The 23,253-nt window shown below is 38.5% G+C and overlaps 6 non-coding genes across 6 annotated transcripts; all 6 read right to left on the reverse strand.

The window, feature by feature from the left end:
* Positions 1-2,045: 2,045 nt before the first annotated feature.
* trnal-caa (transfer RNA leucine (anticodon CAA)) lies at positions 2,046-2,156 on the reverse strand. Its single transcript has 2 exons — positions 2,119-2,156; positions 2,046-2,091 (listed from the first exon to the last, which is right to left on the reverse strand). It is a non-coding gene; the product is annotated as a tRNA-Leu (tRNA).
* Positions 2,157-5,738: 3,582 nt separating this feature from the next.
* Positions 5,739-5,849, reverse strand: trnal-caa (transfer RNA leucine (anticodon CAA)). The gene is made up of 2 exons: positions 5,812-5,849; positions 5,739-5,784 (listed from the first exon to the last, which is right to left on the reverse strand). It is a non-coding gene; the product is annotated as a tRNA-Leu (tRNA).
* A 3,582-nt stretch (positions 5,850-9,431) lies between these two features.
* On the reverse strand, positions 9,432-9,542 carry trnal-caa (transfer RNA leucine (anticodon CAA)). Its single transcript has 2 exons — positions 9,505-9,542; positions 9,432-9,477 (listed from the first exon to the last, which is right to left on the reverse strand). It is a non-coding gene; the product is annotated as a tRNA-Leu (tRNA).
* A 3,582-nt stretch (positions 9,543-13,124) lies between these two features.
* On the reverse strand, positions 13,125-13,235 carry trnal-caa (transfer RNA leucine (anticodon CAA)). The gene is made up of 2 exons: positions 13,198-13,235; positions 13,125-13,170 (listed from the first exon to the last, which is right to left on the reverse strand). It is a non-coding gene; the product is annotated as a tRNA-Leu (tRNA).
* Positions 13,236-16,817: 3,582 nt separating this feature from the next.
* On the reverse strand, positions 16,818-16,928 carry trnal-caa (transfer RNA leucine (anticodon CAA)). Its single transcript has 2 exons — positions 16,891-16,928; positions 16,818-16,863 (listed from the first exon to the last, which is right to left on the reverse strand). It is a non-coding gene; the product is annotated as a tRNA-Leu (tRNA).
* Positions 16,929-20,510: 3,582 nt separating this feature from the next.
* On the reverse strand, positions 20,511-20,621 carry trnal-caa (transfer RNA leucine (anticodon CAA)). Its single transcript has 2 exons — positions 20,584-20,621; positions 20,511-20,556 (listed from the first exon to the last, which is right to left on the reverse strand). It is a non-coding gene; the product is annotated as a tRNA-Leu (tRNA).
* Between the last annotated feature and the right edge of the window lie 2,632 nt (positions 20,622-23,253).

A 23,253-nucleotide genomic window follows, 5' to 3' on the forward strand; every position in this document is an offset into this window, starting at 1 on the left:
GTGCAATCGGTTAGCGTTTTCGGCTATTAATCCCCAGGTGGGTTTTTTGATCCCACCCAGGGACGCTCTTCTTCCTATAGTTAACATCATCACCGCAAAAATTTAATTGTTCCGCAAAACCTGAACTATTTTGATATTTGGAGTAGTAAACAATTGAGTACCAGAGTCAACATTACCGGGAATTTCCAATAATTACCGACATTGGCAACTTGCAAGCAGTTAGTATTCACCCATAGAATTATATGTTCCAGTGAGGGAGGGAGAATTCACTTATGCTCCCGTTGCATCTTCAGCTAAAGTAATTTAAAAAACAATGCAAAATTGTTCGAGAACTTGTCAAGCAAAAACAACAGATCGCCGGAGTTCTATTTTAATATTTTCGTATATTTACCTTAATTTGAATATAAATGTTAACATAAACGCTGTTCAATATAATGTAATGTTGTTGTACTTTTAAAATATTTTAGCTGAGGGTGAGAGGGGGGATATTACGCCTTGCCAAACATCTAAAATAACTAAATAAATAAGGGGATAGCATTTTAATAAAACTGGCAATCAAAAGAAAGTTACAATTTGTATGGTATTATGCTCAATATCCCTCGATATTGAAGGTCAGATGAGGAATTTGAAGAAATTATCAAAGAAACAACGGCAATAGCAGAGGGTGTTGATTTTGAACCAGTGTTTGCACCTCAATAATCCATCAGTCTTCGCTTGACAGGCTTCCTCAAGATATTCGGTGTTCTATACAAAAAATCGACAATTAAGCGCAAATGTGAAAAGAGGCAAAGACTGCGGAAGAGGAGGAATAAACTCCACACGATGACTGTATGTATACGTCTGTCTAATATTCGGCCCCTGCAGGGGCATCATATTCGCTGAACTGCCTGCCAGCGTGTGTACGGTCTTATAATTCAAGAATATCAATGGTCAGACGCTTACAACGGGTGTTTGTGTTTGTATTATTTAGAGAATTGAAAAATTATTTTCAAAACTACAGCTCGAATGAAATTAAAAAAAGTTTATTTGTCTCTTTGCTGTAACAACTGTGCCAAAACTATTCAGATACATCAAAATAGCATCAGAATGTAACTAGATTTTATTGGATTTTAGGAAATGTATTTTTGCGCATTTCTCTATACGATCAGAATACCTTCCTGTTTTCACCGTGTTTATTGTTTCTGCCTATGATATCTCGGAAAGAAAGACCCAGTATCTGTTCACCAAAATATTTCAGGAGTTTGCTGTGGTTTGAGAGGAGTGTATGAAGGTAATGAAGGAGGGAGGACACGCGCATTCCGCACGGGGAGCGCAGAGCAATGAGCCGCGCCTGCAGCTCTCCGAGTCTTTTCTTATACAACCTCTGAGTCCGGACACACAGCGTCTCCAGCCAGTGTTGGAGATTTACAGTTCAGAAAACGGCTGTCTCGAGCAGAAACTGATCTTCCTGCTTTAGTTAAGGTTTGGTTATTGTGGGGGTTTAGCGCTTGTATCTCTCTTCTCTTACTAAACACTATCTACTGTAAAGTATATAAATAGAAGCTAAAATGCAGCTAAAATACTTCAGTAAGGCCGAGCACAAAGGAAAGTTTAATAAAAATGTTCTATGATCTATGTTCTAGTTGCCCATATATTTTAAACTCTCTGTTCGAGCTCTGATTTAATCCTCTCGGCTCCTGCCGCTGTCACCGGGAGAGTGGCTGCATTCCGTAGGGCTACAGGCTGATTTCACAATGCCACATTTAATGAAATACAGGGGAAACCGCAAGGAAAACAATATGTTTTAATACATCTTCTTCTGGATTTATATTTCGGTCTTTCACCTTTGAATGCATACCTTGACCGTAAATCTTTACTCGATTACAGGCACCCCAAACAGTTCCTAAGGGAGAAATCGAAGCCTATTTGACTTTCTGCTAATCACATTGAAGTGTTCACGAAGCATTTCCCTGCCCATCATGTGCCCGCAAGCCGGTTTCTCCGTTTTCTTCTTTCTGTCGTTGTCAGCGAGCACAAGACAGGAAAAATGCAAGAGAGGGAAAAGCTGTCAGGAGTGGGATTTGAACCCACGCCTCTATTCAGAGACCAGAACACCCAAGCAATGGAAAGACAGGAGTCCTTGAGCCTGGCGCCTTAGACCACTCAGCCATCCTGACGAGGTATGTAAGTTGGGGTGTTAAAAGCACCAGTAGTTCACAAAACTGAGAAATGCTTTGCTGGAGAAGCACCACGTTGCCTAATGTTGCCTAAACGGATCACGGAAATCAAATATTCGGATCGATTTAGAGTGTGCTTTACAGCCTTTGTGTAATATTTTAAATTGTTTTAAAAAAGTGTGTACTACGTTTAGGACTAGTTAGTGTGGTAGAATATGGAGATCATCTCCAGCTCTGAGCTCAACTGCAACAACAAGTTGTGCTGAACAAAGTCAGAGTTCAGTTGAACCTTTGCTCAGTGTGGTGGTCAGGACTCAGGAGTATTGTTGTGGTTCTAATTAGCACGAACTGCAGGGGCTCTGAATCAGAACATTTCAATTTATCTGTTCAGTAAGTTAAAATGCAGGACACGTTAAAATCGGATTATTACTGTGTCTCTGTCCCGTTTGTATATAACTGAATGTTTAAAAGATACCAGTAAGGACACACAACTACTAATGCGGTACTTATTGGAAATAGTCCCAAAACAAGTACGTCCGGCAGCTGGTAGACCCCTGTAATAATTTTGCAGTGACACTTTGAAGATTTACACTCTATTTAAATATTAATTTACTAAATTTCAGTTCTCTTTTCTCACACTCCCTGGCATAACTGAACTCTCACTCTCGCATACTAAAGGATTTACATGCATTAGCTGTGATACAGATTCTAATAAAGACAGAATGAAACTGTTTGTTTTGTGTCTCATGGTGATCCTCTTCTCGATCCAAATTAAATGTTTAATATGATCCCTCGAGAAAGAAAAAGGAGTCAATTTCCGCCTGGAATGATTGATGCTCCATCAAACATTTTGTAATATCTCCGGAAGTTTATACAGTAGAATCCTGGTTTGTGGCTTAAATTCAAGGTAAACAAGACTAAGGAAACGAGTTGGAAACGATGTCAATCTGGGATTTAAATCATCCGGAACATTTCACTACATTGGGCAGTATGTGCCAGAGAGCAGCTCCTGACATCTGTTGATAACTCAGTTGGTAGAGTGGAGGACTGTAGTTGAAACAAGAGGGAATCCTTAGGTCACCAGTTTGACTCCGGCTTGAAGGAAGGTGCCCTTTGTGTATTTTGTTAAAATAGCTGATCTTTTTTCACTCAGACTTTGATCAAAAGCTCAATAAACGACGAAGCAGAGGCTCTTGTTCCGAATTCAGCTCATGTCTGATTGTCTTGTTTTGGCCAAGATCTGATCTTTGAATTCAGGGACTACTCTGTCTGCTTTGTACAGTAATTCAAAAGTAGATACAAATGTCACATTTTTATTTTAGATATAAAGGTGTTCTCTGTTTTTAAAGGATAGGTACTTAATTGGCTTTATGATTTGGATTTGATTTTGTATCGTTGTATTATTAAGTTTGTGCTTTTTGTGTTTTTAACATATTGTGAACTTATTTTTTAAACAAATGCTTACAAAGGCAGACATCTGTTTATACCAGCGTTGAATTGTATATTTGTATTAAGTATAAGCTACTGCGCACTTCTGGGAGTATAACAGGTTCGATATAAAGTGGCAAAAATATAAAAGGGGAAAATACCCCAGACTGGGTGTAAAGGCCTCGTTGTGACTGTTGTTTTATTGTTGAATACGGCATACTGTGCATGAAATGTTGCAGAAACACAATCTGATAGTTAAATAATTATTATTTTAATAATTTGATAAGTATGAGGCCCCGGATCCAAATATTCAGTTCTGATTTTTTAAAGTGATATCTTCCCTTCTTCTGGAGGAAGTAACACGATGTGAGCAATTGTTTTTTGTTCATTTTTTTTCACGTTGCGATCCAAAAAGCCTCAGATGCACAGTCTGACAGCAACCAAACCAGAATGGATTCTGCTGGGAGCCGGACTGAGCTCATTCTTGCTCCCTGTGCTGAAAACAGAATTAGCGCTTACCCGAGCACCATCTACAGCTGCTGGATGGTACTCTACGTCCTGCTGCTCCAGCAATTATTTTGACGAAAGACAGATCACTTGTACGCTTTTAACCTTCTCGCAGCTACAGGCGAGACTGAAGCTGGCGATATAAAGGCACGCGCTGGTACACCTTCTCTAACTTTCACAATTGCGATAAACATTTTTTTAAGACCTTTGAAAAACTAGATATAGATATAGATATAGATAAAACTAGATAAAAAACATGAGCTTTATCGGTTTTTACATTAATCGATTTTGAATCAAATTTGATCTTTTTACATTGCATTTTACTTTGAAATGTATCATGCATACCTAATCCACCAACGGACAGAGCAATATTTTACGTTGCCTTCCAGAGCTTCCAACGTGTGATGGATTTGTATGGGTGTCTGTATGATACCACTACAGCACTGGCGCAGGTGCAAAATCCACTTTCACAAGACTTTTTCAGTGTCTTCTCTCTCAAATGGACCGAAGCACAGGAGCCAATATTAGAGAAAATGACAGGTGTTTAAACAGAGGATGTCCCAATGTCTGGGACAACGCATTGTGATTTTGTATAAACGCAAATGGTTTCTCATTTAAAAGCCAACAATGTTCTTTTTCTCCCTGGCGCTAATAAGCTACCAGACATGGGAGCTGTTGTGTGAAAGAAAATTCCAATGTCCATAGGAAGGCAGAATAAAATCCAGAACTGTGTTGGTAATATCGATAAACAGGGCTCATGTTCACAACAAAACTTTACTGTATAAAAGGTTAATATTCGTAAATATATATTTTTTTTAATTATGCAAGGTGTCTGTTAAACCATTCATGAAGGATTTTTAGACAAAAAAACACACCATTATATGAGAACATATATTTACTATATCTGCATTTAACTCACTTTTTAACAATATCAATTTCAAGGCCGATATAAATTGCTGCCCTGCTTTTTTGTCATAAATACACAAGCTTGTTATGTCTTGTGTCAGAAATAAACTGCATGAAATTTGCTAAAGCAACAGATCTTCCTGCTTTAGTTAAGGTTTGGTTATTGTGGGGGTTTAGCGCTTGTATCTCTCTTCTCTTACTAAACACTATCTACTGTAAAGTATATAAATAGAAGCTAAAATGCAGCTAAAATACTTCAGTAAGGCCGAGCAGATAGGAAAGTTTAATAAAAATGTTCTATGATCTATGTTCTAGTTGCCCATATTTTTTTAACTCTCTGTTCGAGCTCTGATTTAATCCTCTCGGCTCCTGCCGCTGTCACCGGGAGAGTGGCTGCATTCCGTAGGGCTACAGGCTGATTTCACAATGCCACATTTAATGAAATACAGGGGAAACCGCAAGGAAAACAATATGTTTTAATACATCTTCTTCTGGATTTATATTTCGGTCTTTCACCTTTGAATGCATACCTTGACCGTAAATCTTTACTCGATTACAGGCACCCCAAACAGTTCCTAAGGGAGAAATCGAAGCCTATTTGACTTTCTGCTAATCACATTGAAGTGTTCACGAAGCATTTCCCTGCCCATCATGTGCCCGCAAGCCGGTTTCTCCGTTTTCTTCTTTCTGTCGTTGTCAGCGAGCACAAGAAGACAGGAAAAATGCAAGAGAGGGAAAAGCTGTCAGGAGTGGGATTTGAACCCACGCCTCTATTCAGAGACCAGAACACCCAAGCAATGGAAAGACAGGAGTCCTTGAGTCTGGCGCCTTAGACCACTCAGCCATCCTGACGAGGTATGTAAGTTGGGGTGTTAAAAGCACCAGTAGTTCACAAAACTGAGAAATGCTTTGCTGGAGAAGCACCACGTTGCCTAATGTTGCCTAAACGGATCACGGAAATCAAATATTCGGATTGATTTAGAGTGTGCTTTACAGCCTTTGTGTAATATTTTAAATTGTTTTAAAAAAGTGTGTACTACGTTTAGGACTAGTTAGTGTGGTAGAATATGGAGATCATCTCCAGCTCTGAGCTCAACTGCAACAACAAGTTGTGCTGAACAAAGTCAGAGTTCAGTTGAACCTTTGCTCAGTGTGGTGGTCAGGACTCAGGAGTATTGTTGTGGTTCTAATTAGCACGAACTGCAGGGGCTCTGAATCAGAACATTTCAATTTATCTGTTCAGTAAGTTAAAATGCAGGACACGTTAAAATCGGATTATTACTGTGTCTCTGTCCCGTTTGTATATAACTGAATGTTTAAAAGATACCAGTAAGGACACACAACTACTAATGCGGTACTTATTGGAAATAGTCCCAAAACAAGTACGTCCGGCAGCTGGTAGACCCCTGTAATAATTTTGCAGTGACACTTTGAAGATTTACACTCTATTTAAATATTAATTTACTAAATTTCAGTTCTCTTTTCTCACACTCCCTGGCATAACTGAACTCTCACTCTCGCATACTAAAGGATTTACATGCATTAGCTGTGATACAGATTCTAATAAAGACAGAATGAAACTGTTTGTTTTGTGTCTCATGGTGATCCTCTTCTCGATCCAAATTAAATGTTTAATATGATCCCTCGAGAAAGAAAAAGGAGTCAATTTCCGCCTGGAATGATTGATGCTCCATCAAACATTTTGTAATATCTCCGGAAGTTTATACAGTAGAATCCTGGTTTGTGGCTTAAATTCAAGGTAAACAAGACTAAGGAAACGAGTTGGAAACGATGTCAATCTGGGATTTAAATCATCCGGAACATTTCACTACATTGGGCAGTATGTGCCAGAGAGCAGCTCCTGACATCTGTTGATAACTCAGTTGGTAGAGTGGAGGACTGTAGTTGAAACAAGAGGGAATCCTTAGGTCACCAGTTTGACTCCGGCTTGAAGGAAGGTGCCCTTTGTGTATTTTGTTAAAATAGCTGATCTTTTTTCACTCAGACTTTGATCAAAAGCTCAATAAACGACGAAGCAGAGGCTCTTGTTCCGAATTCAGCTCATGTCTGATTGTCTTGTTTTGGCCAAGATCTGATCTTTGAATTCAGGGACTACTCTGTCTGCTTTGTACAGTAATTCAAAAGTAGATACAAATGTCACATTTTTATTTTAGATATAAAGGTGTTCTCTGTTTTTAAAGGATAGGTACTTAATTGGCTTTATGATTTGGATTTGATTTTGTATCGTTGTATTATTAAGTTTGTGCTTTTTGTGTTTTTAACATATTGTGAACTTATTTTTTAAACAAATGCTTACAAAGGCAGACATCTGTTTATACCAGCGTTGAATTGTATATTTGTATTAAGTATAAGCTACTGCGCACTTCTGGGAGTATAACAGGTTCGATATAAAGTGGCAAAAATATAAAAGGGGAAAATACCCCAGACTGGGTGTAAAGGCCTCGTTGTGACTGTTGTTTTATTGTTGAATACGGCATACTGTGCATGAAATGTTGCAGAAACACAATCTGATAGTTAAATAATTATTATTTTAATAATTTGATAAGTATGAGGCCCCGGATCCAAATATTCAGTTCTGATTTTTTAAAGTGATATCTTCCCTTCTTCTGGAGGAAGTAACACGATGTGAGCAATTGTTTTTTGTTCATTTTTTTTCACGTTGCGATCCAAAAAGCCTCAGATGCACAGTCTGACAGCAACCAAACCAGAATGGATTCTGCTGGGAGCCGGACTGAGCTCATTCTTGCTCCCTGTGCTGAAAACAGAATTAGCGCTTACCCGAGCACCATCTACAGCTGCTGGATGGTACTCTACGTCCTGCTGCTCCAGCAATTATTTTGACGAAAGACAGATCACTTGTACGCTTTTAACCTTCTCGCAGCTACAGGCGAGACTGAAGCTGGCGATATAAAGGCACGCGCTGGTACACCTTCTCTAACTTTCACAATTGCGATAAACATTTTTTTAAGACCTTTGAAAAACTAGATATAGATATAGATATAGATAAAACTAGATAAAAAACATGAGCTTTATCGGTTTTTACATTAATCGATTTTGAATCAAATTTGATCTTTTTACATTGCATTTTACTTTGAAATGTATCATGCATACCTAATCCACCAACGGACAGAGCAATATTTTACGTTGCCTTCCAGAGCTTCCAACGTGTGATGGATTTGTATGGGTGTCTGTATGATACCACTACAGCACTGGCGCAGGTGCAAAATCCACTTTCACAAGACTTTTTCAGTGTCTTCTCTCTCAAATGGACCGAAGCACAGGAGCCAATATTAGAGAAAATGACAGGTGTTTAAACAGAGGATGTCCCAATGTCTGGGACAACGCATTGTGATTTTGTATAAACGCAAATGGTTTCTCATTTAAAAGCCAACAATGTTCTTTTTCTCCCTGGCGCTAATAAGCTACCAGACATGGGAGCTGTTGTGTGAAAGAAAATTCCAATGTCCATAGGAAGGCAGAATAAAATCCAGAACTGTGTTGGTAATATCGATAAACAGGGCTCATGTTCACAACAAAACTTTACTGTATAAAAGGTTAATATTCGTAAATATATATTTTTTTTAATTATGCAAGGTGTCTGTTAAACCATTCATGAAGGATTTTTAGACAAAAAAACACACCATTATATGAGAACATATATTTACTATATCTGCATTTAACTCACTTTTTAACAATATCAATTTCAAGGCCGATATAAATTGCTGCCCTGCTTTTTTGTCATAAATACACAAGCTTGTTATGTCTTGTGTCAGAAATAAACTGCATGAAATTTGCTAAAGCAACAGATCTTCCTGCTTTAGTTAAGGTTTGGTTATTGTGGGGGTTTAGCGCTTGTATCTCTCTTCTCTTACTAAACACTATCTACTGTAAAGTATATAAATAGAAGCTAAAATGCAGCTAAAATACTTCAGTAAGGCCGAGCAGATAGGAAAGTTTAATAAAAATGTTCTATGATCTATGTTCTAGTTGCCCATATTTTTTTAACTCTCTGTTCGAGCTCTGATTTAATCCTCTCGGCTCCTGCCGCTGTCACCGGGAGAGTGGCTGCATTCCGTAGGGCTACAGGCTGATTTCACAATGCCACATTTAATGAAATACAGGGGAAACCGCAAGGAAAACAATATGTTTTAATACATCTTCTTCTGGATTTATATTTCGGTCTTTCACCTTTGAATGCATACCTTGACCGTAAATCTTTACTCGATTACAGGCACCCCAAACAGTTCCTAAGGGAGAAATCGAAGCCTATTTGACTTTCTGCTAATCACATTGAAGTGTTCACGAAGCATTTCCCTGCCCATCATGTGCCCGCAAGCCGGTTTCTCCGTTTTCTTCTTTCTGTCGTTGTCAGCGAGCACAAGAAGACAGGAAAAATGCAAGAGAGGGAAAAGCTGTCAGGAGTGGGATTTGAACCCACGCCTCTATTCAGAGACCAGAACACCCAAGCAATGGAAAGACAGGAGTCCTTGAGTCTGGCGCCTTAGACCACTCGGCCATCCTGACGAGGTATGTAAGTTGGGGTGTTAAAAGCACCAGTAGTTCACAAAACTGAGAAATGCTTTGCTGGAGAAGCACCACGTTGCCTAATGTTGCCTAAACGGATCACGGAAATCAAATATTCGGATTGATTTAGAGTGTGCTTTACAGCCTTTGTGTAATATTTTAAATTGTTTTAAAAAAGTGTGTACTACGTTTAGGACTAGTTAGTGTGGTAGAATATGGAGATCATCTCCAGCTCTGAGCTCAACTGCAACAACAAGTTGTGCTGAACAAAGTCAGAGTTCAGTTGAACCTTTGCTCAGTGTGGTGGTCAGGACTCAGGAGTATTGTTGTGGTTCTAATTAGCACGAACTGCAGGGGCTCTGAATCAGAACATTTCAATTTATCTGTTCAGTAAGTTAAAATGCAGGACACGTTAAAATCGGATTATTACTGTGTCTCTGTCCCGTTTGTATATAACTGAATGTTTAAAAGATACCAGTAAGGACACACAACTACTAATGCGGTACTTATTGGAAATAGTCCCAAAACAAGTACGTCCGGCAGCTGGTAGACCCCTGTAATAATTTTGCAGTGACACTTTGAAGATTTACACTCTATTTAAATATTAATTTACTAAATTTCAGTTCTCTTTTCTCACACTCCCTGGCATAACTGAACTCTCACTCTCGCATACTAAAGGATTTACATGCATTAGCTGTGATACAGATTCTAATAAAGACAGAATGAAACTGTTTGTTTTGTGTCTCATGGTGATCCTCTTCTCGATCCAAATTAAATGTTTAATATGATCCCTCGAGAAAGAAAAAGGAGTCAATTTCCGCCTGGAATGATTGATGCTCCATCAAACATTTTGTAATATCTCCGGAAGTTTATACAGTAGAATCCTGGTTTGTGGCTTAAATTCAAGGTAAACAAGACTAAGGAAACGAGTTGGAAACGATGTCAATCTGGGATTTAAATCATCCGGAACATTTCACTACATTGGGCAGTATGTGCCAGAGAGCAGCTCCTGACATCTGTTGATAACTCAGTTGGTAGAGTGGAGGACTGTAGTTGAAACAAGAGGGAATCCTTAGGTCACCAGTTTGACTCCGGCTTGAAGGAAGGTGCCCTTTGTGTATTTTGTTAAAATAGCTGATCTTTTTTCACTCAGACTTTGATCAAAAGCTCAATAAACGACGAAGCAGAGGCTCTTGTTCCGAATTCAGCTCATGTCTGATTGTCTTGTTTTGGCCAAGATCTGATCTTTGAATTCAGGGACTACTCTGTCTGCTTTGTACAGTAATTCAAAAGTAGATACAAATGTCACATTTTTATTTTAGATATAAAGGTGTTCTCTGTTTTTAAAGGATAGGTACTTAATTGGCTTTATGATTTGGATTTGATTTTGTATCGTTGTATTATTAAGTTTGTGCTTTTTGTGTTTTTAACATATTGTGAACTTATTTTTTAAACAAATGCTTACAAAGGCAGACATCTGTTTATACCAGCGTTGAATTGTATATTTGTATTAAGTATAAGCTACTGCGCACTTCTGGGAGTATAACAGGTTCGATATAAAGTGGCAAAAATATAAAAGGGGAAAATACCCCAGACTGGGTGTAAAGGCCTCGTTGTGACTGTTGTTTTATTGTTGAATACGGCATACTGTGCATGAAATGTTGCAGAAACACAATCTGATAGTTAAATAATTATTATTTTAATAATTTGATAAGTATGAGGCCCCGGATCCAAATATTCAGTTCTGATTTTTTAAAGTGATATCTTCCCTTCTTCTGGAGGAAGTAACACGATGTGAGCAATTGTTTTTTGTTCATTTTTTTTCACGTTGCGATCCAAAAAGCCTCAGATGCACAGTCTGACAGCAACCAAACCAGAATGGATTCTGCTGGGAGCCGGACTGAGCTCATTCTTGCTCCCTGTGCTGAAAACAGAATTAGCGCTTACCCGAGCACCATCTACAGCTGCTGGATGGTACTCTACGTCCTGCTGCTCCAGCAATTATTTTGACGAAAGACAGATCACTTGTACGCTTTTAACCTTCTCGCAGCTACAGGCGAGACTGAAGCTGGCGATATAAAGGCACGCGCTGGTACACCTTCTCTAACTTTCACAATTGCGATAAACATTTTTTTAAGACCTTTGAAAAACTAGATATAGATATAGATATAGATAAAACTAGATAAAAAACATGAGCTTTATCGGTTTTTACATTAATCGATTTTGAATCAAATTTGATCTTTTTACATTGCATTTTACTTTGAAATGTATCATGCATACCTAATCCACCAACGGACAGAGCAATATTTTACGTTGCCTTCCAGAGCTTCCAACGTGTGATGGATTTGTATGGGTGTCTGTATGATACCACTACAGCACTGGCGCAGGTGCAAAATCCACTTTCACAAGACTTTTTCAGTGTCTTCTCTCTCAAATGGACCGAAGCACAGGAGCCAATATTAGAGAAAATGACAGGTGTTTAAACAGAGGATGTCCCAATGTCTGGGACAACGCATTGTGATTTTGTATAAACGCAAATGGTTTCTCATTTAAAAGCCAACAATGTTCTTTTTCTCCCTGGCGCTAATAAGCTACCAGACATGGGAGCTGTTGTGTGAAAGAAAATTCCAATGTCCATAGGAAGGCAGAATAAAATCCAGAACTGTGTTGGTAATATCGATAAACAGGGCTCATGTTCACAACAAAACTTTACTGTATAAAAGGTTAATATTCGTAAATATATATTTTTTTTAATTATGCAAGGTGTCTGTTAAACCATTCATGAAGGATTTTTAGACAAAAAAACACACCATTATATGAGAACATATATTTACTATATCTGCATTTAACTCACTTTTTAACAATATCAATTTCAAGGCCGATATAAATTGCTGCCCTGCTTTTTTGTCATAAATACACAAGCTTGTTATGTCTTGTGTCAGAAATAAACTGCATGAAATTTGCTAAAGCAACAGATCTTCCTGCTTTAGTTAAGGTTTGGTTATTGTGGGGGTTTAGCGCTTGTATCTCTCTTCTCTTACTAAACACTATCTACTGTAAAGTATATAAATAGAAGCTAAAATGCAGCTAAAATACTTCAGTAAGGCCGAGCAGATAGGAAAGTTTAATAAAAATGTTCTATGATCTATGTTCTAGTTGCCCATATTTTTTTAACTCTCTGTTCGAGCTCTGATTTAATCCTCTCGGCTCCTGCCGCTGTCACCGGGAGAGTGGCTGCATTCCGTAGGGCTACAGGCTGATTTCACAATGCCACATTTAATGAAATACAGGGGAAACCGCAAGGAAAACAATATGTTTTAATACATCTTCTTCTGGATTTATATTTCGGTCTTTCACCTTTGAATGCATACCTTGACCGTAAATCTTTACTCGATTACAGGCACCCCAAACAGTTCCTAAGGGAGAAATCGAAGCCTATTTGACTTTCTGCTAATCACATTGAAGTGTTCACGAAGCATTTCCCTGCCCATCATGTGCCCGCAAGCCGGTTTCTCCGTTTTCTTCTTTCTGTCGTTGTCAGCGAGCACAAGAAGACAGGAAAAATGCAAGAGAGGGAAAAGCTGTCAGGAGTGGGATTTGAACCCACGCCTCTATTCAGAGACCAGAACACCCAAGCAATGGAAAGACAGGAGTCCTTGAGTCTGGCGCCTTAGACCACTCGGCCATCCTGACGAGGTATGTAAGTTGGGGTGTTAAAAGCACCAGTAGTTCACAAAACTGAGAAATGCTTTGCTGGAGAAGCACCACGTTGCCTAATGTTGCCTAAACGGATCACGGAAATCAAATATTCGGATTGATTTAGAGTGTGCTTTACAGCCTTTGTGTAATATTTTAAATTGTTTTAAAAAAGTGTGTACTACGTTTAGGACTAGTTAGTGTGGTAGAATATGGAGATCATCTCCAGCTCTGAGCTCAACTGCAACAACAAGTTGTGCTGAACAAAGTCAGAGTTCAGTTGAACCTTTGCTCAGTGTGGTGGTCAGGACTCAGGAGTATTGTTGTGGTTCTAATTAGCACGAACTGCAGGGGCTCTGAATCAGAACATTTCAATTTATCTGTTCAGTAAGTTAAAATGCAGGACACGTTAAAATCGGATTATTACTGTGTCTCTGTCCCGTTTGTATATAACTGAATGTTTAAAAGATACCAGTAAGGACACACAACTACTAATGCGGTACTTATTGGAAATAGTCCCAAAACAAGTACGTCCGGCAGCTGGTAGACCCCTGTAATAATTTTGCAGTGACACTTTGAAGATTTACACTCTATTTAAATATTAATTTACTAAATTTCAGTTCTCTTTTCTCACACTCCCTGGCATAACTGAACTCTCACTCTCGCATACTAAAGGATTTACATGCATTAGCTGTGATACAGATTCTAATAAAGACAGAATGAAACTGTTTGTTTTGTGTCTCATGGTGATCCTCTTCTCGATCCAAATTAAATGTTTAATATGATCCCTCGAGAAAGAAAAAGGAGTCAATTTCCGCCTGGAATGATTGATGCTCCATCAAACATTTTGTAATATCTCCGGAAGTTTATACAGTAGAATCCTGGTTTGTGGCTTAAATTCAAGGTAAACAAGACTAAGGAAACGAGTTGGAAACGATGTCAATCTGGGATTTAAATCATCCGGAACATTTCACTACATTGGGCAGTATGTGCCAGAGAGCAGCTCCTGACATCTGTTGATAACTCAGTTGGTAGAGTGGAGGACTGTAGTTGAAACAAGAGGGAATCCTTAGGTCACCAGTTTGACTCCGGCTTGAAGGAAGGTGCCCTTTGTGTATTTTGTTAAAATAGCTGATCTTTTTTCACTCAGACTTTGATCAAAAGCTCAATAAACGACGAAGCAGAGGCTCTTGTTCCGAATTCAGCTCATGTCTGATTGTCTTGTTTTGGCCAAGATCTGATCTTTGAATTCAGGGACTACTCTGTCTGCTTTGTACAGTAATTCAAAAGTAGATACAAATGTCACATTTTTATTTTAGATATAAAGGTGTTCTCTGTTTTTAAAGGATAGGTACTTAATTGGCTTTATGATTTGGATTTGATTTTGTATCGTTGTATTATTAAGTTTGTGCTTTTTGTGTTTTTAACATATTGTGAACTTATTTTTTAAACAAATGCTTACAAAGGCAGACATCTGTTTATACCAGCGTTGAATTGTATATTTGTATTAAGTATAAGCTACTGCGCACTTCTGGGAGTATAACAGGTTCGATATAAAGTGGCAAAAATATAAAAGGGGAAAATACCCCAGACTGGGTGTAAAGGCCTCGTTGTGACTGTTGTTTTATTGTTGAATACGGCATACTGTGCATGAAATGTTGCAGAAACACAATCTGATAGTTAAATAATTATTATTTTAATAATTTGATAAGTATGAGGCCCCGGATCCAAATATTCAGTTCTGATTTTTTAAAGTGATATCTTCCCTTCTTCTGGAGGAAGTAACACGATGTGAGCAATTGTTTTTTGTTCATTTTTTTTCACGTTGCGATCCAAAAAGCCTCAGATGCACAGTCTGACAGCAACCAAACCAGAATGGATTCTGCTGGGAGCCGGACTGAGCTCATTCTTGCTCCCTGTGCTGAAAACAGAATTAGCGCTTACCCGAGCACCATCTACAGCTGCTGGATGGTACTCTACGTCCTGCTGCTCCAGCAATTATTTTGACGAAAGACAGATCACTTGTACGCTTTTAACCTTCTCGCAGCTACAGGCGAGACTGAAGCTGGCGATATAAAGGCACGCGCTGGTACACCTTCTCTAACTTTCACAATTGCGATAAACATTTTTTTAAGACCTTTGAAAAACTAGATATAGATATAGATATAGATAAAACTAGATAAAAAACATGAGCTTTATCGGTTTTTACATTAATCGATTTTGAATCAAATTTGATCTTTTTACATTGCATTTTACTTTGAAATGTATCATGCATACCTAATCCACCAACGGACAGAGCAATATTTTACGTTGCCTTCCAGAGCTTCCAACGTGTGATGGATTTGTATGGGTGTCTGTATGATACCACTACAGCACTGGCGCAGGTGCAAAATCCACTTTCACAAGACTTTTTCAGTGTCTTCTCTCTCAAATGGACCGAAGCACAGGAGCCAATATTAGAGAAAATGACAGGTGTTTAAACAGAGGATGTCCCAATGTCTGGGACAACGCATTGTGATTTTGTATAAACGCAAATGGTTTCTCATTTAAAAGCCAACAATGTTCTTTTTCTCCCTGGCGCTAATAAGCTACCAGACATGGGAGCTGTTGTGTGAAAGAAAATTCCAATGTCCATAGGAAGGCAGAATAAAATCCAGAACTGTGTTGGTAATATCGATAAACAGGGCTCATGTTCACAACAAAACTTTACTGTATAAAAGGTTAATATTCGTAAATATATATTTTTTTTAATTATGCAAGGTGTCTGTTAAACCATTCATGAAGGATTTTTAGACAAAAAAACACACCATTATATGAGAACATATATTTACTATATCTGCATTTAACTCACTTTTTAACAATATCAATTTCAAGGCCGATATAAATTGCTGCCCTGCTTTTTTGTCATAAATACACAAGCTTGTTATGTCTTGTGTCAGAAATAAACTGCATGAAATTTGCTAAAGCAACAGATCTTCCTGCTTTAGTTAAGGTTTGGTTATTGTGGGGGTTTAGCGCTTGTATCTCTCTTCTCTTACTAAACACTATCTACTGTAAAGTATATAAATAGAAGCTAAAATGCAGCTAAAATACTTCAGTAAGGCCGAGCAGATAGGAAAGTTTAATAAAAATGTTCTATGATCTATGTTCTAGTTGCCCATATTTTTTTAACTCTCTGTTCGAGCTCTGATTTAATCCTCTCGGCTCCTGCCGCTGTCACCGGGAGAGTGGCTGCATTCCGTAGGGCTACAGGCTGATTTCACAATGCCACATTTAATGAAATACAGGGGAAACCGCAAGGAAAACAATATGTTTTAATACATCTTCTTCTGGATTTATATTTCGGTCTTTCACCTTTGAATGCATACCTTGACCGTAAATCTTTACTCGATTACAGGCACCCCAAACAGTTCCTAAGGGAGAAATCGAAGCCTATTTGACTTTCTGCTAATCACATTGAAGTGTTCACGAAGCATTTCCCTGCCCATCATGTGCCCGCAAGCCGGTTTCTCCGTTTTCTTCTTTCTGTCGTTGTCAGCGAGCACAAGAAGACAGGAAAAATGCAAGAGAGGGAAAAGCTGTCAGGAGTGGGATTTGAACCCACGCCTCTATTCAGAGACCAGAACACCCAAGCAATGGAAAGACAGGAGTCCTTGAGTCTGGCGCCTTAGACCACTCGGCCATCCTGACGAGATACGTAAGTCGGTGTGTTAAAAGCACCAGTAGTTCACAAAACTGAGAAATGCTTTGCTGGAGAAACACCACGTTGCCTAATGTTGCCTAAACGGATCACGGAAATCAAATATTCGGATCGATTTAGAGTGTGCTTTACAGCCTTTGTGTAATATTTTAAATTGTTTTTAAAAAGTGTGTACTACGTTTAGGACTAGTTAGTGTGGTAGAATATGGAGATCATCTCCAGCTCTGAGCTCAACTGCAACAACAAGTTGTGCTGAACAAAGTCAGAGTTCAGTTGAACCTTTGCTCAGTGTGGTGGTCAGGACTCAGGAGTATTGTTGTGGTTCTAATTAGCACGAACTGCAGGGGCTCTGAATCAGAACATTTCAATTTATCTGTTCAGTAAGTTAAAATGCAGGACACGTTAAAATCGGATTATTACTGTGTCTCTGTCCCGTTTGTATATAACTGAATGTTTAAAAGATACCAGTAAGGACACACAACTACTAATGCGGTACTTATTGGAAATAGTCCCAAAACAAGTACGTCCGGCAGCTGGTAGACCCCTGTAATAATTTTGCAGTGACACTTTGAAGATTTACACTCTATTTAAATATTAATTTACTAAATTTCAGTTCTCTTTTCTCACACTCCCTGGCATAACTGAACTCTCACTCTCGCATACTAAAGGATTTACATGCATTAGCTGTGATACAGATTCTAATAAAGACAGAATGAAACTGTTTGTTTTGTGTCTCATGGTGATCCTCTTCTCGATCCAAATTAAATGTTTAATATGATCCCTCGAGAAAGAAAAAGGAGTCAATTTCCGCCTGGAATGATTGATGCTCCATCAAACATTTTGTAATATCTCCGGAAGTTTATACAGTAGAATCCTGGTTTGTGGCTTAAATTCAAGGTAAACAAGACTAAGGAAACGAGTTGGAAACGATGTCAATCTGGGATTTAAATCATCCGGAACATTTCACTACATTGGGCAGTATGTGCCAGAGAGCAGCTCCTGACATCTGTTGATAACTCAGTTGGTAGAGTGGAGGACTGTAGTTGAAACAAGAGGGAATCCTTAGGTCACCAGTTTGACTCCGGCTTGAAGGAAGGTGCCCTTTGTGTATTTTGTTAAAATAGCTGATCTTTTTTCACTCAGACTTTGATCAAAAGCTCAATAAACGACGAAGCAGAGGCTCTTGTTCCGAATTCAGCTCATGTCTGATTGTCTTGTTTTGGCCAAGATCTGATCTTTGAATTCAGGGACTACTCTGTCTGCTTTGTACAGTAATTCAAAAGTAGATACAAATGTCACATTTTTATTTTAGATATAAAGGTGTTCTCTGTTTTTAAAGGATAGGTACTTAATTGGCTTTATGATTTGGATTTGATTTTGTATCGTTGTATTATTAAGTTTGTGCTTTTTGTGTTTTTAACATATTGTGAACTTATTTTTTAAACAAATGCTTACAAAGGCAGACATCTGTTTATACCAGCGTTGAATTGTATATTTGTATTAAGTATAAGCTACTGCGCACTTCTGGGAGTATAACAGGTTCGATATAAAGTGGCAAAAATATAAAAGGGGAAAATACCCCAGACTGGGTGTAAAGGCCTCGTTGTGACTGTTGTTTTATTGTTGAATACGGCATACTGTGCATGAAATGTTGCAGAAACACAATCTGATAGTTAAATAATTATTATTTTAATAATTTGATAAGTATGAGGCCCCGGATCCAAATATTCAGTTCTGATTTTTTAAAGTGATATCTTCCCTTCTTCTGGAGGAAGTAACACGATGTGAGCAATTGTTTTTTGTTCATTTTTTTTCACGTTGCGATCCAAAAAGCCTCAGATGCACAGTCTGACAGCAACCAAACCAGAATGGATTCTGCTGGGAGCCGGACTGAGCTCATTCTTGCTCCCTGTGCTGAAAACAGAATTAGCGCTTACCCGAGCACCATCTACAGCTGCTGGATGGTACTCTACGTCCTGCTGCTCCAGCAATTATTTTGACGAAAGACAGATCACTTGTACGCTTTTAACCTTCTCGCAGCTACAGGCGAGACTGAAGCTGGCGATATAAAGGCACGCGCTGGTACACCTTCTCTAACTTTCACAATTGCGATAAACATTTTTTTAAGACCTTTGAAAAACTAGATATAGATATAGATATAGATAAAACTAGATAAAAAACATGAGCTTTATCGGTTTTTACATTAATCGATTTTGAATCAAATTTGATCTTTTTACATTGCATTTTACTTTGAAATGTATCATGCATACCTAATCCACCAACGGACAGAGCAATATTTTACGTTGCCTTCCAGAGCTTCCAACGTGTGATGGATTTGTATGGGTGTCTGTATGATACCACTACAGCACTGGCGCAGGTGCAAAATCCACTTTCACAAGACTTTTTCAGTGTCTTCTCTCTCAAATGGACCGAAGCACAGGAGCCAATATTAGAGAAAATGACAGGTGTTTAAACAGAGGATGTCCCAATGTCTGGGACAACGCATTGTGATTTTGTATAAACGCAAATGGTTTCTCATTTAAAAGCCAACAATGTTCTTTTTCTCCCTGGCGCTAATAAGCTACCAGACATGGGAGCTGTTGTGTGAAAGAAAATTCCAATGTCCATAGGAAGGCAGAATAAAATCCAGAACTGTGTTGGTAATATCGATAAACAGGGCTCATGTTCACAACAAAACTTTACTGTATAAAAGGTTAATATTCGTAAATATATATTTTTTTTAATTATGCAAGGTGTCTGTTAAACCATTCATGAAGGATTTTTAGACAAAAAAACACACCATTATATGAGAACATATATTTACTATATCTGCATTTAACTCACTTTTTAACAATATCAATTTCAAGGCCGATATAAATTGCTGCCCTGCTTTTTTGTCATAAATACACAAGCTTGTTATGTCTTGTGTCAGAAATAAACTGCATGAAATTTGCTAAAGCAACAGATCTTCCTGCTTTAGTTAAGGTTTGGTTATTGTGGGGGTTTAGCGCTTGTATCTCTCTTCTCTTACTAAACACTATCTACTGTAAAGTATATAAATAGAAGCTAAAATGCAGCTAAAATACTTCAGTAAGGCCGAGCAGATAGGAAAGTTTAATAAAAATGTTCTATGATCTATGTTCTAGTTGCCCATATTTTTTTAACTCTCTGTTCGAGCTCTGATTTAATCCTCTCGGCTCCTGCCGCTGTCACCGGGAGAGTGGCTGCATTCCGTAGGGCTACAGGCTGATTTCACAATGCCACATTTAATGAAATACAGGGGAAACCGCAAGGAAAACAATATGTTTTAATACATCTTCTTCTGGATTTATATTTCGGTCTTTCACCTTTGAATGCATACCTTGACCGTAAATCTTTACTCGATTACAGGCACCCCAAACAGTTCCTAAGGGAGAAATCGAAGCCTATTTGACTTTCTGCTAATCACATTGAAGTGTTCACGAAGCATTTCCCTGCCCATCATGTGCCCGCAAGCCGGTTTCTCCGTTTTCTTCTTTCTGTCGTTGTCAGCGAGCACAAGAAGACAGGAAAAATGCAAGAGAGGGAAAAGCTGTCAGGAGTGGGATTTGAACCCACGCCTCTATTCAGAGACCAGAACACCCAAGCAATGGAAAGACAGGAGTCCTTGAGTCTGGCGCCTTAGACCACTCGGCCATCCTGACGAGATACGTAAGTCGGTGTGTTAAAAGCACCAGTAGTTCACAAAACTGAGAAATGCTTTGCTGGAGAAACACCACGTTGCCTAATGTTGCCTAAACGGATCACGGAAATCAAATATTCGGATCGATTTAGAGTGTGCTTTACAGCCTTTGTGTAATATTTTAAATTGTTTTTAAAAAGTGTGTACTACGTTTAGGACTAGTTAGTGTGGTAGAATATGGAGATCATCTCCAGCTCTGAGCTCAACTGCAACAACAAGTTGTGCTGAACAAAGTCAGAGTTCAGTTGAACCTTTGCTCAGTGTGGTGGTCAGGACTCAGGAGTATTGTTGTGGTTCTAATTAGCACGAACTGCAGGGGCTCTGAATCAGAACATTTCAATTTATCTGTTCAGTAAGTTAAAATGCAGGACACGTTAAAATCGGATTATTACTGTGTCTCTGTCCCGTTTGTATATAACTGAATGTTTAAAAGATACCAGTAAGGACACACAACTACTAATGCGGTACTTATTGGAAATAGTCCCAAAACAAGTACGTCCGGCAGCTGGTAGACCCCTGTAATAATTTTGCAGTGACACTTTGAAGATTTACACTCTATTTAAATATTAATTTACTAAATTTCAGTTCTCTTTTCTCACACTCCCTGGCATAACTGAACTCTCACTCTCGCATACTAAAGGATTTACATGCATTAGCTGTGATACAGATTCTAATAAAGACAGAATGAAACTGTTTGTTTTGTGTCTCATGGTGATCCTCTTCTCGATCCAAATTAAATGTTTAATATGATCCCTCGAGAAAGAAAAAGGAGTCAATTTCCGCCTGGAATGATTGATGCTCCATCAAACATTTTGTAATATCTCCGGAAGTTTATACAGTAGAATCCTGGTTTGTGGCTTAAATTCAAGGTAAACAAGACTAAGGAAACGAGTTGGAAACGATGTCAATCTGGGATTTAAATCATCCGGAACATTTCACTACATTGGGCAGTATGTGCCAGAGAGCAGCTCCTGACATCTGTTGATAACTCAGTTGGTAGAGTGGAGGACTGTAGTTGAAACAAGAGGGAATCCTTAGGTCACCAGTTTGACTCCGGCTTGAAGGAAGGTGCCCTTTGTGTATTTTGTTAAAATAGCTGATCTTTTTTCACTCAGACTTTGATCAAAAGCTCAATAAACGACGAAGCAGAGGCTCTTGTTCCGAATTCAGCTCATGTCTGATTGTCTTGTTTTGGCCAAGATCTGATCTTTGAATTCAGGGACTACTCTGTCTGCTTTGTACAGTAATTCAAAAGTAGATACAAATGTCACTTTTTTATTGTAGATATAAAGGTGTTCTCTGTTTTCAAAGGATAGGTACTTAATTGGCTTTATGATTTGGATTTGATTTTGTATCGTTGTATTATTAAGTTTGTGCTTTTTGTGTTTTTAACATATTGTGAACTTATTTTTTAAACAAATGCTTACAAAGGCAGACATGGCACACATCTGTTTATACCAGCGTTGAATTGTATATTTGTATTAAGTATAAGCTACTGCGCACTTCTGGGAGTATAACAGGTTCGATATAAAGTGGCAAAAATATAAAAGGGGAAAATACCCCAGACTGGGTGTAAAGGCCTCGTTGTGACTGTTGTTTTATTGTTGAATACGGCATACTGTGCACGAAATGTTGCAGAAACACAATCTGATAGTTAAATAATTAGTATGAGGCCACGGATCCAAATATTAATTGCTGATTTTTTTAAGTGATATCTTCCTATCCTCTGGTAGAAGTAACACGATGTGAGCAATTGTTTTTTGTTCTTTTTTTTCACGTTGCGATCCAAAAAGCCTCAGATGCACAGTCTGACAGCAACCAAACCAGAATGGATTCTGCTGGGAGCCGGACTGAGCTCATTCTTGTTCCCTGTGCTGAAAACAGAATTAGCTCTTCCTCGAACATCGTCTACAGCTGCTGGATGGTGCTCTACGTCCTGCTGCTCCAGCAATTATTTGGACGAAAGACAGATCACTTGTGCGCTTTTAACCTTCTCGCAGCTACAGGCGAGACTGAAGCTGGCGATATAAAGGCACGCGCTGGTACACCTTCTCGAACTTTCACAATCGCGATAAACATTTTTTTAAGACCTTTGAAAAACTAGATATAGATATAGATAAAACTAGATAAAAAAACATGAGCTTTATCGGTTTTTACATTAATCGATTTTGAATCAAATTTGATCTTTTTACATTGCATTTTACGTTGAAATGTATCATGCATACCTAATCCACCAACGGACAGAGCAATATTTTACGTTGCCTTCCAGAGCTTCCAACGTTTGATGGATTTGTATGGGTGTCTGTATGATACCACTACAGCACTGGCGTAGGTGCAAAATCCACTTTCACAAGACTTTTTCAGTGTCTTCTCTCTCAAATGGACCGAAGCACAGGAGCCAATATAAGAGAAAACGACAGATGTTTAAACAGAGTATGTCCCAATGTCTGCGACAACGCATTGTGATTTTGTATAAACGCAAATGGTTTCTCATTTAAAAGCCAACAATAATCTTTTTCTCCCTGGCGCTAATAAGCTACCACACATGAGAGCTGTTGTGTGAAAGAAAATTCCAATGTCCATAGGAAGGCAGA

The sequence above is a fragment of the Lepisosteus oculatus genome, chromosome 14, assembly GCF_040954835.1.
Source record: "Lepisosteus oculatus isolate fLepOcu1 chromosome 14, fLepOcu1.hap2, whole genome shotgun sequence".
Taxonomy (NCBI): Eukaryota; Metazoa; Chordata; class Actinopteri; order Semionotiformes; family Lepisosteidae; genus Lepisosteus; species Lepisosteus oculatus.